Source organism: Oncorhynchus mykiss, chromosome 17 (genome assembly GCF_057628025.1).
Source record: "Oncorhynchus mykiss isolate SJ-2025 chromosome 17, ASM5762802v1, whole genome shotgun sequence".
In the NCBI taxonomy this organism is placed as follows: Eukaryota; Metazoa; Chordata; class Actinopteri; order Salmoniformes; family Salmonidae; genus Oncorhynchus; species Oncorhynchus mykiss.
In genome coordinates, this window is record NC_143038.1 from 59,372,220 (window position 1) to 59,387,120 (window position 14,901).

General features: G+C 41.3%; 1 protein-coding gene across 6 annotated transcripts in view; it reads right to left on the reverse strand.

Annotated features, from left to right (window-relative positions):
- frmd4ba (FERM domain containing 4Ba) overlaps positions 1–12,360 on the reverse strand; it is a 75,065-nt gene extending 62,705 nt beyond the window's left edge. For all 6 annotated transcript variants that reach the window (XM_090206119.1, XM_090206117.1, XM_090206116.1 and 3 more), the window contains exon 1: positions 12,008–12,360. The gene's annotated coding sequence lies outside the window, so the exon portion shown is untranslated. The remainder of the gene's footprint in view (positions 1–12,007) is intronic.
- Positions 12,361–14,901: the final 2,541 nt, after the last annotated feature.

A 14,901-nucleotide genomic window follows, 5' to 3' on the forward strand; every position in this document is an offset into this window, starting at 1 on the left:
CAAAATAACAAAGTGGATATAAACGAAACAGTCCCGTGTGGCACAAACACTGACACAGGAAACAAACACCCACAAACTAACAATGAAACCCAGGCTACCTAAATATTGTTCTTAATCAGGGGCAACGATAAACAGCTGCCTCTGATTGAGAACCATATCAGGCCAAACACAGAAATAGAAAAAACATAGAAACACAAACATAGACTGCCCACCCCAACTCACGCCCTGACCATACTAAATAAAGACAAAACAAAGGAAACAAAGGTCAGAACGTGACATCCCCATAAATAGACTTTAATGCAGGGAAACTTAAATCAGTTCTAAATCAAATCTCTATCAACATGTTAAATGTGCAACCAGAGGAAAAAAATTCTAGATCACCTGTTCTCCACACAGAGACGCGTACAAAGCTCTCCCTCGCCCTCCATTTCGTAAATCCGACCACAACTCTATCCTCCTGATTCCTGCTTACAAGCAAAAATTAAAGCAGGAAGCACCAGTGACTCGGTCTATAAAAAAATGGTCAGATGAAGCAGATGCTAAACTACAGGACTGCTTTGCTATAACAGACTGGAACATGTTCCAGGATTCTTCCGATGACATTGAGGAATACACCACATCAGTCACTGGCTTTACCAATAAGTGCATTGAGGACGTCATCCCCACAGTGACTGTACGCACATACCCCAACCAGAAGCCATGGATTACAGGCAACATTCGCACTGGGCTAAAGGGTAGAGCTGCCGCTTTCAAGGTGCGGGACTCTAACCTGGAAGCTTACAAGAAATCCCGCTATGCCCTGCGACGAACGTTCAAACAGGCAAAGCAAAACAGGCAAAGCATCAATACAATGCATGTCCCCATTCTCATCGACGGGGCTGTAGTGGAGCAGGTTGAGAGCTTCAAATTCCTTGGTGTCCACATCAACAACAAACTAGATTGGTCCAAACTAGAGGTCGACCGATTATGATTTTTCGACGCCGATACCGATACCGATTATTGGAGGACCAAAAAAGCCAATGCCAATTAAAAAAAATATGTATTTGTAATAATGACAATTATAACAATACTGAATTAACACTTATTTTAACTTAATATAATACATCAATAAAATCAATTTAGCCTCAAGTAGATAATAAAACTAATAATAAATTGGTTTAAATAATGCAAAAACAAAGTGTTGGAGAAGAACGTAAAAGTGCAACATTTCAGTTCCTTGCTCAGAACATGAGAACATATGAAAGCTGGTGGTTCCTTTTAACATGAGTCTTCAATATTCCCAGGTAAGAAGTTTTAGGTTGTAGTTATTATAGGACTATTTCCCTCTATACCATTTGTATTTCATTAACCTTTAACTATTGGATGTTCTTATAGGCACTTTAGTATTGCCAGTGTAACAGTATAGCCTCCGTCCCTCTCCTCGCTCCTCCCTGGGCTCGAACCAGCAACACAACGACAACAGCCACCACATCGAAGCAGCGTTACCCATGCAGAGCAAGGGAAACAACCACCCCAAGGCTCAGAGAGAGTGAAGTTTGAAACGTTATTAGCACACGCTAACTAGCCAGCCATTTCACTTCGGTCACACCAGTCTCATCTCCGGGGTTGATAGGTTTGAAGTCATTAACAGCGCAATGCTTGACACACAACGAAGAGCTGCTGGCAAAACACACGAAAGTGCTGTTTGAATGAATGTTTACGGCCTGCTTCTGCCTACCACCGCTCAGTCAGATACTTAGATACTTTTATGCTCAGTCAGATTATATGCAACACAGGACACACTAGATAATATCTAGTAATATCATCAACCATGTGTAGTTAACTAGTGATTATGATTGTTTTTTATAATATAAGTTTAATGCTAGCTAGCAACTTACATTGTCATACTGTATTTGCGTAACAGGCAGTCAGTCTCCTTGTGTAGTGCAACGAGAGAGAGGCAGGTCGTTATTGCGTTGAAATAGTTAACTGTAAGGTTGCAAGATTGGATCCCCTGAGCTGACAAGGTGAAAATTGGTCTTTCTGCCCCTGAACGAGGCAGTTAACCCACCGTTCCTAGGCCGTCATTGAAAATAAGAATGTGTTCTTAACTGACTTGCCTAGTTAAATAAAGATTAAATAAAGTTGTAAAAAAAAATATATATATATATATTCTTTTTTAAATCGGCGCACAAAAATACCGATTTCCGATTGTTATGAAAACTTGAAATCGGCCCTAATTAATCGGCATTCCGATTAATCAGTCGACCTCTAGTCCAAACACACCAAGACAGTCGTGAAGAGGGCACGACAAAGCCTATTCCCCCTCCGAAAACTAAAAAGATTTGGCACGGGTCCTGAGATCCTCAAAAGGTTCAACAGCTGCAACATCGAGAACATCCTGACCAGTTGCATCACTGCCTGGTACGGCAATTGCTCGGCCTCCGACCGCAAGGCACTTCAGAGGGTAGTGCGTACGGCCCAGTACATCACTGGGGCAAAGTTGCCTGCCATCCAGGACCTCTACACCGGGCGGTGTCAGAGGAAGGCCCTAAAAATTGTCAAAGACCCCAGCCACCCCAGTCATAGACTGTTCTCTCTACTACCGCATGGCAAGCGGTATCGGAGTGCCAAGTCTAGGACAAAAAGACTTCTCAACAGTTTTTACCCCTATGCCATAAGACTCCTGAACAGGTCACCAAATGGTTACACTGACTATTTGCATTGTGTGCCCCCCCCAACCCCTCTGCTGCTACTCTCTGTTTATCTTATATGCATAGTCACTTTAACTATACATTCATGTACATACTACCTAAATTGGCCCGACCAACCAGTGCTCCCACACATTGGCTAACTGGGCTATCATCATTGTGTCCCACCACCCGCCAACCCCTCTTTTTACGCTTCTGCTACTCTCTGTTCATCATATATGCACAGTCACTTTAACCATATCTACATGTACATACTACCTCAATAAGCCTGACTAACAGGTATCTGTATATAGCCTTGCGACTCTTTTTCAAATGTCTTTTTACTGTTGTTTTATTTCTTTACTTACCTACCTACCTACACACACACACACCTTTTTTCCCCCGCACCATTGGTGCGGTAAGTAAGCATTTCACTGTTGTATTCGGCGCACGTGACAAATAAACTTTGATTTGATTTGAAATAGACAAATTAAAGATATATCCAAAGCAAGCAATTTTTGTTTCCATTTTGTTCATAATTGGGGCTCATGCCCAAAGAATGAGTGTCTGGAATCTGGATGCTTGGAATTGTGACATTACTCGTTATTCCGATTAGACAAGGGCACTTAATGTATTGTGCTTCTGTCAATGTCCACTGACACAAATGGGTAATCTATAAATCCATCCTTACAGTATGTCCATCTTTGAAATTATTTATAAGGAGGTGCATGTGCTCTGGCAATTTTAGGTGGAATTTGTCAACAAACTGGAAATCCTCTCTCCTCCTTAAATATATTGCTTGTTGTCCTAATAGTTTCTTTCATCTAAATCAGTGGTTCACAACCAGGGGTACTTGGCCTATCCACAGGGGGTACTTAAGAAAACTCATGAGACCTACTAACTTTACTGGTACTTCAGGGGTATTCCGGGCAGAGCAGAATTCAGTTGGTGGTACAGTAACCGACAAAGGTTGGGAAACACTGATCTAAATTATATGGGCCCTGCCTCCCAGAGAAATTCCCTACCAGCTGAGAAGCCTGTGTCCGGCCTAATCCCATTGCTTTCTGCTCTCTGCAACGTACTGAACACCAAACACACAAGTAGTCAAAGAGGAGAAAGAAATGCATGTCACCGTCAGTCAGTAAGCCAAGGTATTCAAACCTTCCACTAATGAAGGAGGATGAGTACGGTCACTCAAAAACCATAACACCAACAAAAAAAATCAACCAGGAAAAAGAAATATTTAATTCCTAAATGTCTGCTAAATCAAAAAAAACATTCTGTTTATTCATGTTTTCAAAAGACTGTGCCTAAATGGACAACGGGACAGTTCAGTGTATCCATGGTTTTGTAAGTGAAAATAAGTTACAGACTATATGTTTTACACAGGATGTCCTGTGGAAGGACAAATGTCAGACGTAAAACAAGGAAAAGGTCCAGAGATGCTCTGCCTGGGGACTGCTTGTAAACCGCCAACAAGGAAAAGGTCCAGAGATGCTCTGCCTGGGGACTGCTTGTAAACCGCCAACAAGGAAAAGGTCCAGAGATGCTCTGCCTGCGGACTGCTTGTAAACCGCCAACAAGGTAAAGGTCCAGAGATGCTCTGCCTGGGGACTGCTTGTAAACCGCCAACAAGGAAAAGGTCCAGAGATGCTCTGCCTGGGGACTGCTTGTAAACCGCCAACAAGGAAAAGGTCCAGAGATGCTCTGCCTGGGGACTGCTTGTAAACCGCCAACAAGGAAAAGGTCCAGAGATGCTCTGCCTGCGGACTGCTTGTAAACCGCCAACAAGGTAAAGGTCCAGAGATGCTCTGCCTGGGGACTGCTTGTAAACCGCCAACAAGGAAAAGGTCCAGAGATGCTCTGCCTGGGGACTGCTTGTAAACCGCCAACAAGGAAAAGGTCCAGAGATGCTCTGCCTGGGGACTGCTTGTAAACCGCCAACAAGGTAAAGGTCCAGAGATGCACTGCCTGGGGACTGCTTGTAAACCGCCAACAAGGTAAAGGTCCGGAGATGCACTGCCTGGGGACTGCTTGCAAACCGCCAACAAGGAAAATATTCCTGTTTACACAACTGACATTGTGAACCATGTTCACTACAGTTGCCTTCTCTGTGAGACTGGGAGTACAGAGGGCAATATGTACAAATAATTTGAGATTTTTCTGTTTGCATTGTACAGTGGCAAGAAAAAGTATGCGAACCCTTTGGAAATACCTGTATTTCTGCATAAACAATAGACAAACACAGTCTGCTTAAATTAATAACACACAAACAATTATACATTTTCATGTCTTTATTGAACACACCACATAAACATTCAGGGCAGGGTGGAAAAAGTATGTGAACCCTTGGATTTAATAACTGGTTGACCCTCCTTTGGAAGCAATAACCTCAACCAAACATTTTCTGTAGTTGTGGATCAGACCTGCACAACGGTCAGGAGGAATTTTGGACCATTCCTCTTTACAAAACTGTTTCAGTTCAGCAATATTCTTGGGATGTCTGGTGTGAACTGCTCTATTGAGGTCGTGGCACAGCATCTCAATCGGGTTGAGGTCTGGACTCTGACTGGGCCACTCCAGAAGGCGTATTTTCTTCTGTTGAAGGCATTCTGTTGATTTCCTTCTGTGTTTTGAGTTGTTGCCCTGTTGCGTCGCCAAGCTTCTGATGAGCTTCAATTGGTGGACAGATAGCCTAACACTCTCCTACAAAATGTCTTGATAAACTTGGGAATTAATTTTTCCATTGATGATTGCAAGCTGTCCAGGCCCTGGGGCAGCAAAGCAGCCCCAAACCATGATGCGCCCTCCACCATACTTTATAGTTGGGATGAGGTTTCGATGTTGGTATGCTGTGCCTTTTGTTCTCCACACAGTGTTGTGTGTTCCTTCCAAACAACTCAACTGTAGTTTCATTTGTCCACAGAATATTTTGCCTGTAGCGCTGTGGAACATCCAGGTGCACTTTTGCAAACTTCAGACCAGCAGCAATGTTTTTTTTGGACAGCAGTGGCTTCTTCCGTGGTGTCCTCCAATGAACACCATTCTTGTTTAGTGTCTTATGTATCGTAGACTCGTCAACAGAGATGTTAGCATGTTCCAGATTATTTCTGTAAGACTTTAGCTGACACTCTAGGATTCTTCATTACCTCATTGAGCATTCTGTGCTATACTCTTGCAGTCATCTTTGCAGGACGGCCACTCCTAGGGAGAGTAGCAACAGTGCTGAACTTTCTCGATTTATAGACAATTTGTCTTACAATTTGATGAACATCAAGGCTTTTAGAGATACTTTTGTAACCCTTTCCAGCTTTTTGCAAGTCAACATTTATTCATCTTAGGTCTTCTGAGATCTCTTTTGTTCGAGGCATGGTTCACATCAGGCAATGCTTCTTGTGAATAGCAAACTCAAATTTTGTTAGTGTTTTTTATAGGGCAAGGCAGCTCTAACCAATATCTCCAATCTCGTCTCATTGATTGGACTCCAGGTTAGCTGACTCCTGACTCCAATTAGCGTTTGGAGAAGTCATTAGCCTAGGGGTTCACATACTTTTTCCAACCTACCCTGTGAATGTTTCAATGATGTATTCAATGTAGACAAGAAAAATACTATAATCTGTGTGTTATTAGTTTAAGAACACTATGTTTGTCTATTGTTGTGACTGAGATGAAAATCAGATCAAATTTGATGACCAATTTATGTAGAAATCCAGGTAATTCCAAAGGGTTCACATACTTTTTCTTGCCACTATATGTACACTGAGTGTATAAAAAATAGAGAGCATCTTCCTAATATTGAGTTGCACCCCCCTGCAACATGTAAAGTGTTGGTCCCATGTTTCATGAGCTGAAATAAAAGCTCCCAGAAATGTTCCATACGCACAAAAAGCTTATTTCTCTCCATTCTTTCACTGTTAGTGAGCATTTCTCCTTTGCGCAGATAATCCATCATTATGGCATATCAAGAAGCTGATTAAACAGCATGATCATTACACAGGTGAACCTTGTGCTTGGGACACTAAAAGGCCAATCTAAAATGTGCAGTTTTATCACACAACATAATGCTACAGATGTCTCAAGTTTTGAGGGAGCGTGCAATTGGCATGCTGAGCGCAGGAATGTCCACATGAGCTGTTTCCAGAGAATTGAATGTTCATGTCTCTACCATAAGCTGCCTCCAATGTCATTTTAGAGAATTTGACAGTACGTCCAACCGGCCTCACAACCGCAGACTATGTGTAACCATGTTAGCCCGTTTCTTCACCTGCGGGATCGTCTGAGACCAGCCACACGGAGAGCTGATGATTTTCACAACCAAAGAATTTCTGCTGTCACAAACCATCTCAGGGAAGCTCATCTGAGTGCTCGTTGTCCTCATCAAGGTCTTGACCTGCAGTTCGGCGTCATAAACAACTTCAGTAGACAAATGCTCACCTTCGATGGCCAGTGGCATGCTCGAGAAGTATACTCTTCGCAGATGAATCCCGGTTTCATCTGTATCAGGCAGATGGCAGACAATGTGTATGTATGGCTTAATGGGGGCAAGCGGATTTGCTGATGTCAACATTGTGAACAGAGTGCCCCATGGTGGTGGTGGGGTTATGGCATTGGCAGGCGTAAACTACGGAAAACGAACACAATTGCATTTTATCAATGGCAATTTGAATGCACAGAGATACCATGACAAAATCCTAAGGCCCATTATCGTGCCATTCATCCACCGCCATCACCTCATATTTCAGCATGATAATGCACGGCCCCATGTCACAAGGATCTGTACAGAATTCCTGGAATCTGAAAATGTCCCAGTTCTTCCATGGCCTGCATACACACCAGACATGTCACCCATTGAGCATGTTTGGGATGCTCTGGATTGGCGTGTACGACAGCGTGTTCCAGTTCCTGCCAAAAGGAGTGGGACAACATTCCACAGGCCACAATCAACAGCCTGATCAACTCTATGTGAATGAGAGATGTCGCACTGCATGAGGTAAGTGATGGTCACACTAGATACTGACTGGTTTTCTGATCCACATCCATAACTTTTATTTTAAGGTATCTGTGACCAACAGATGCATATCTGGGAGGTTTTAGTATGCCTCGCCAAGAAGGGCACCTACTGCTAGAAAAAGTCAGACATTGAATATCCCTTTAAGCATGGTGAAGTCATTAATTACACTTTGGATGTTGTATTAATACACCCAATCACAACAAAGATACAGGCGTCCCTCCTAACTCAGTTGTTGGAGAAGAAGGAAACCACTCAGGGATTTCACCATGAGGCCAATGGTGACTTTAAAACAGTTACAGAGTTCAATGGCTGTGACAGGAGAGAACTGAGGATGGATCAATAACATTGTAGCTACTCCACAATACTAACCTAATTGCCAGAGTGAAAAGAAGGAAACCTGCCCAGAATACAAATATTACAAAACATGCATCTTGTTTGCAACAAGACAAATAATACAGCAAAACATTTGGCAAAACAATTAACGTTTTGTCCTGAATACAGTGTACATTTGGGGCAAATCCAATACAACACATTACTGAGTACCACTCACCATATGTTCAAGCATGTTATGGGTATGCTTGTAATTTTTAAGGACTGGGGTATTTTTCACAATAAAAAAAGAAATAGAATGTAGCCAAGTACAAGCAAAAAACCTGGTTCATTCTGTTTTCCAACAGACACTGGGAGATGAACTCACCTTTCAACAGGACAAAAATATAAAACACAACCACAAATCTACACTGCTTACCAAGAAGACAGTGAACGTTCCTGAGCGTTACAGTTTTGACTTACATCAACTTGAAAATATATGGCACGACCTGAAAATTGTTGTCTAGCAACGAACAACAATCCATTTGACAGTTGAAGAATTTTGAAAAGAATGGGCAAATGTTGCACAACCCAGGTGCAACATTTTGCTCTTATAGACTTACCCAGAAACATTCACAGCTGTAATCACTGCCAAAGGTGCTTCTACATGTAAATTAGATATTTACAGTATGTATTTCATTTTCAATAAATCTGTGTGTAGATGGGTGATAATGTTTTTATTCAATCCATTTTGAATTCAGGCATTAACACAACAAAATGTGGAATAAGTCAAGAGGTATGAGTACTTTCTGAAGACACTGTACATATGAAGTGGGTAAAACAGTATATAAACATGATTAAAGTGGCCAGTGTTCAATGACTATGTACTGTACATAGGGCAACAGTGACTAAGATTCAGGGTAGAGTACCGTGTGGAAATTGTTAAAAGGCATCCTTGTGCATAGAGTTGCATGGTTTGTTTAACTTTGCAATCATTGGTTTCTGTTTGACATGCATTTTAAAGTGAAAAATCGGAGTCTCCGCATTACTTTGTTACCGTGGAATTGATTAGCACTGCTTTGGGGCATAAACTTACATTAGAACCCACCATAATCAAGTTGAGTGGCCACACTATTAGGCCTATTCATAAAAGTAAGCATACTGAAGCACAGACAAACTATTTCAAACTCTACCAAAGTACAGAATTTTGCAAAGAGAGAGATGCCATCAATTTATTGCATCATTCCTTTTCTTTCCTATTTTGTCTTTTTGTGGAAATCTGTACGCAGTAAGGGGTTTAGAGTATATCCTGTAGACTAGAGGAATGACTTGGGTGGAAAACCTGTTCAACAGGACCTGCTCACTCTGTCAGATGACACCTGCATGAGCACAGAATCTAATAACTACCAATCCTCCTGCTCTATGTGCATGAAAAACGTTCAAATGATATGTGTGTGAAAAACAGAAAATGCTGATAACCAAATCTCAAGACAAAAGAAAGGCTGGGTCTAGAGGTGGGAAATGATAATAACCCTATTCTCAGACCCAGGTTTCTGCATGTGTCGCCTTTGTAGGTTAAGTTACGTATAGACAGAAAAGGTTTCTACTGTTTACTCTCTGAAAGGCTGGTTTGTTTGAATGGCTCCGTGAATTAATGTATTCTGATTAGCAAATAACTCTTATCTGTGCTGGCTGAGCACCCAGCCTGGTCTCATAGACTAGACGTAACATAGTAAACGTACATTCAGACACTAAAATTAGGGAAAGGGGGATACCTTGTCAGTTGTACAACTGAATGCATTCAACTGAAATGTGTCTTCCGCATTTAACCCAACCCCTCTGAATCCGAGAGGTGCAGGGCCTGCCTTAATCAACAACCACGTCTTCAGCGCCCGGGGAACAGTGGGTTAACTGCCTTGCTGGGGGCAGATGACAGATTTTTACCTTGTCAGCTCGGGGATTCGATCCAGCAAGCTTTGGGTTACTGGCCCAACGCTCTAACCACTATTATGATATGTTATGTTTGGTATGGTTACAGAAGACAGATGGTTACTTAAAGAAAAACTAAAGTAGGTGGTTGGACGGGGTGGATAGGTGGGTGTATAACGCAAATTTCTATCAACGCAAAGGTTGCGAGTTCGAATCTCATCACTGCAATTTTAGCTAATTAGCAACTGTTCAACTACTTACTACTTTTGAGCTACTTTCAAACTACTTAGCATGTTAGCTAACCTTTACCCTAACCCTAACCCCAACCTTAACCCTTTTAGCTAACCCTTCCCCTAACTTTAACCCTTTAACCTAACTCCTATACTTAACCTTAATCCTAACCCCTAACTCTAACCCCTAGCCTAGCTAACGTTAGCCACCTAGCTATAATTTGTAAAAGATCATATGTTTTGCAAATTCGTAACATATAATACGAATTGGGCGATGGACATCTACAAATTAATACATATCATACGAAATGTAACATAAAATAATAAAGGGAGTGTTTTAGATTTTAAGTACAGAATAATACAAAATGCTCTGAGACCAGGTTGGAGCACCAGCAATGGAATCTTAGGTGACAGTTAATAGCTTTATTGAATTGGAAGCACTGACCCCATTAAAACCAACTGAACATCCCAGACTGAAGTAAACAAAATGCTGTCCTGCTTTTGTACTCTAATGTAGTGTGTGTGCGCGTGTGTGTGTGTGCGTGTGTGTCTGTGTGTATCTGTGTGTGACACTTATTTTATGAGCCTCTAATTTAATATTGTCCCCTTTACAAACCAGACCCATGCAGTGTAGTGACAGGGACAGGACAGGCACATTAGCACTGCCTGTCCTCAGCATGTACAGCTATTTAAACTACCTGAGGTAACTGAGTGAACTGAGCTACTGAGGTAAACTGAGGTCTATTAATCAAACTTTGTAGGCTACCAATCCATCTTGTTCACAGTTAGGTGTGGTTTTTCTGTCCTATAAAGTTAATACTTTGAGTAGCCTATCTGTAGCCTACAATTCATTACAGTCTAATTCCTCTTATGGGCCTATTTTGGTACTTGAGTCCAGAGTGACACAAACCCCATACAGGATATCACATTCTTTCTCCCATTGTTTGTCTTTCCCAGGAAACAGGAAACTCAGGCAGAAGTTGTGAGTCTGTGACTTTAAAACCTGTTTGTTTGTGTCTCAGCCTGTGTGTGTGTGTGTGTGTGTGTGTGTGTGTGTGTGTGTGTGTGTGTGTGTGTGTGTGTGTGTGTGTGTGTGTCTGTGTGTGTGTGTGTGTGTGTGTGTGTGTGTGTGTGTGTGTGTGTGTGTGTGTGTGTGTGTGTGTGTGTGTGTGTGTGTGTGTGTGTGTGTGTGTAAGTTTGTGTGTTGTCTGTTATGTCTTTATTGTCCCTCTGGATGAGGTATTGACATAATCAACACCCTGTGTGCATGTTAGCAGCAGCATGTCTATTAGAAAACAAGCGTACACTTGTTTTGGTTTGATACCTCAGTCGGTCATCACCTGAGAGCAGCTGTGGGAGTAAGTAAATGAAGGTGATGGAAATAATTGCATCTTATCTCTTTCTTGAGATAAACAAATAAATTAACATTACTTCCAATGAAGAAATGGCAAAAACTAAATACAACCTATAAACTAGGGAATACTGATTACTGTATAAGTGTCTAGGTACAATAGGTAGGCATATTCATGCTGTTGGCTACCAGAGTGTTTAAAATTGTTTTAAGTGCATAACATGTGCCAAGTAATGCACAATGCAACAAGATAAAGGATGAGAACAGAGTGAGATAACAAAACAATTACGAGCTTGTTTTTACATAGGTTTACTTATTGTTGAAGAAAACAATAGTGTATATTACAATGCAGATGAAAATATAACTTATACCATACATCATATGATATGAGCATGGCACAATTACAGATGGTTGCCAGCCCAATCAGTATTGCTTTTGATAAACATAGCCTCAGTTACCATCAAAAGCATGATTGATTCGTTTGAAAAGAAACTGTATAGTTCCTTACCTTTTTTTTTTATTGTCGCCGTTATGGTCCAATTGAACTTTTTGTATGAACAGAAGGTTTTTTACCGGCAGCGATAAAAACAAATTATTCCACCGGCGTTCTCTCCGGCTGTAGCTCACCAAAACGAATAAAGAACGTAAAATTAACCGCTGCTCTTTCGCTAGTGATCCATTGGGGCCAGAAAGCGAAGCTGTCTACTAGGTCCGCATATCCTTATCGTGCACAGTCTCATCCATTCACTCTCTGCCTCCTCCCCTGTATCCTTCAGCCAATTCAGAGAAGACGAATTTCCCACTATTTATTCTATGCCAGTGCTGGCATGACCTGAACAAATGCACGGTCCACGTACAAGCGATGCGGGACCTGCTGAACTATAGTCTATATAAACAAAGCTCTGTCAGTCTCTGCTCTGCAAACGTAGCTCTACATTTGTATTTTATATTTATTATTGGCAGCAGCTACTCTTCCTATGGTCCAGCAAAATTAAGGCAGTTATAACATTTTTTTAACATTACAATACATTTACAACAGATTTCACAACATATTAAGTGTGTACCCTCATGCCACTACTCTACTACCACATACCCACAACACAAAATCCATGTCTAAGTGTGCATAGTGAGTATGTTATTGTGGGTTTGTATGCATGTGTCTGGGCCTATGTTTCTGTTGCTTCACAGTCTCCGCTGTTCCATAAGGTGTATTTTTTTGATTTTTTTTCTATCTAATTGTACTGCTTGCATGAGTTACTTGATGTGGAATAGAGTTCCATAGTCATGGCTCTATGTAGTACTGTGCGCCACCCATAGTCTGTTCTGGGGACTGTGAAGAGACCTCTGGTGGCATGTCTTGTGGGGTATGCATGGGTGTCCGAGCTATGTGCCAGTAGTTCAAACAGACAGCTCGTGCATTCAACATGTCAAGACCTCTCACAAATAGAAGTAGTGATGAAGTCAATCTCTCCTCCGCTTTGAGCCAGGAGAGATTAATATTATCTCTCTGTGTAAATCTAAGGGCCAGCCGTGCTGCCCTGTTCTGAGCCAATTGCAATTTTCCTGTTCCTCTTTGTGGCACCTGACCACACGACTGAACAGTAGTCCAGGTGTGACAAAACTAGGGCGTGTGGGACCTGTCTTTTTGATAGTGCTGTTAAGAACGAAGAGCAGCGCTTTATTATGGACAGACTTCTGCACATCCTAGCTACTGTTGTATTAATATGTTTTGAACATAATAGTTTACAAAAGTTTTATATATTTTTTATTGTATTTATTTAACCTTTAACTAGGCATGTCAGTTAAGAACAAATTCTTATTTATGATGACAGCCTACCCAGGCCAAACCCTACCCTGGACCATGCTGGGCCAATTGCGCGCTGCCCTATGGGACTCCCAAACACAGCCAGTTGTGATACAGCCTGGAATTGAACCAGGGTCTGTAGTCATGCCTCTAGCACTGAGCCACAGTGCCTTAGACCCCTACGTCACTCGGGAGCCCCCCTCCAAGTAGTTTAGACGCCCTCAACTTGCTCAATTACCACATTATTCATTTCAAGATTGAATAATGTTTTAATTGAATGTAGGATAGCTAGAGGGGTTTAAATATTTACAGAACTGTAAAATGTATTCATGCTGGACATTCAAATTAGTTAACGTTGGAACAAACATTGCATTCATCCTTCAGTTGTCGGAGAAATAGCAAGCCCACTTGATGAAAACAACCTTGGGGAGCCAACCTCTCAAGGTATTGATGCTAAAGAGCTGAATGTGTATTTTCTTGTGAAGGACAAAACCTATCCAACACTAATATTTGTATGCTAATACATTTGCAGGTGCACTTCATTCAATTGTATTGATCACAGACATTTGTATTTTGCTTTCAGGGAAATGTAATAACTACTATCAATCCTGTCCAGACCTCTGATTTCAAACATGGATGGCTCTGTGGATGCTTGTCACATTCGTCGTAACGATGAGACCAAGGCGCAGCGTGATTGGAATACGTTCGTATTTTATTTAACAAACAACACTTAAACAAACGTGACGCTATAAACAACTAGTGCTGCCATGCAACTACACATAGACAATAACCCACAAAATCAAAATGGAAAACGGCAACCTAAATAGGATCCCCAATCAGAGACAACAATTTATTTTTTAATTTTTTAATTTCACCTTTATTTAACCAGGTAGGCTAGTTGAGAACAAGTTATCCTTTACAACTGCTACCGTGCCAAGATAAAGCATAGCAGTGTGAACAGACAACACAGAGTTACACATGGAGTAAACAAAATTAAAAAAAAGCTGTCTCTGATTGGTAACCAATTCAGGCCACCATAGACCTACATATACCTAGACATACCAAAACCCCATAGAATACAAAAAACCCCAGACAAGACAAAAACACACATACCCCCCTTGTCACACCCTGACCTAACCAAAATAATAAAGAAAACAAAGATACCTAAAATCAGGGCGTGACAATGCTGCTGTTCTCTCTTGAGCACAGTGATAGTCTAACCAATGGGGTAATACGTTTTTTAGACGAAGTATGCAGAAAGTTCAATTTTTATGATGATTAATCTATTAGTCAAAAAAGGAAGCTACTAGAGTTATCATGAAAATTATAACATTGTTAAAATGATGAACAGGCCCACTACTAAAAATAGAAATTGATTGAGTAGTACTTGGTCAGTAGAATTTATGTGAATGTGCAAAATGCATATCTTTCAACTGACAGAATTGTGGAACAAGTTGTACGGGAAAGGAAGGGAGTGCCAGATCATTGTGGAGTCACTGGAAACTGAACAATGGAAAAACTCTGAAATCCCCAGAAACTGCAGGACTAGGAAATGGGAGGAATTGAAAAAATGACTAGGTTTACTGTAAGGTAGCTCA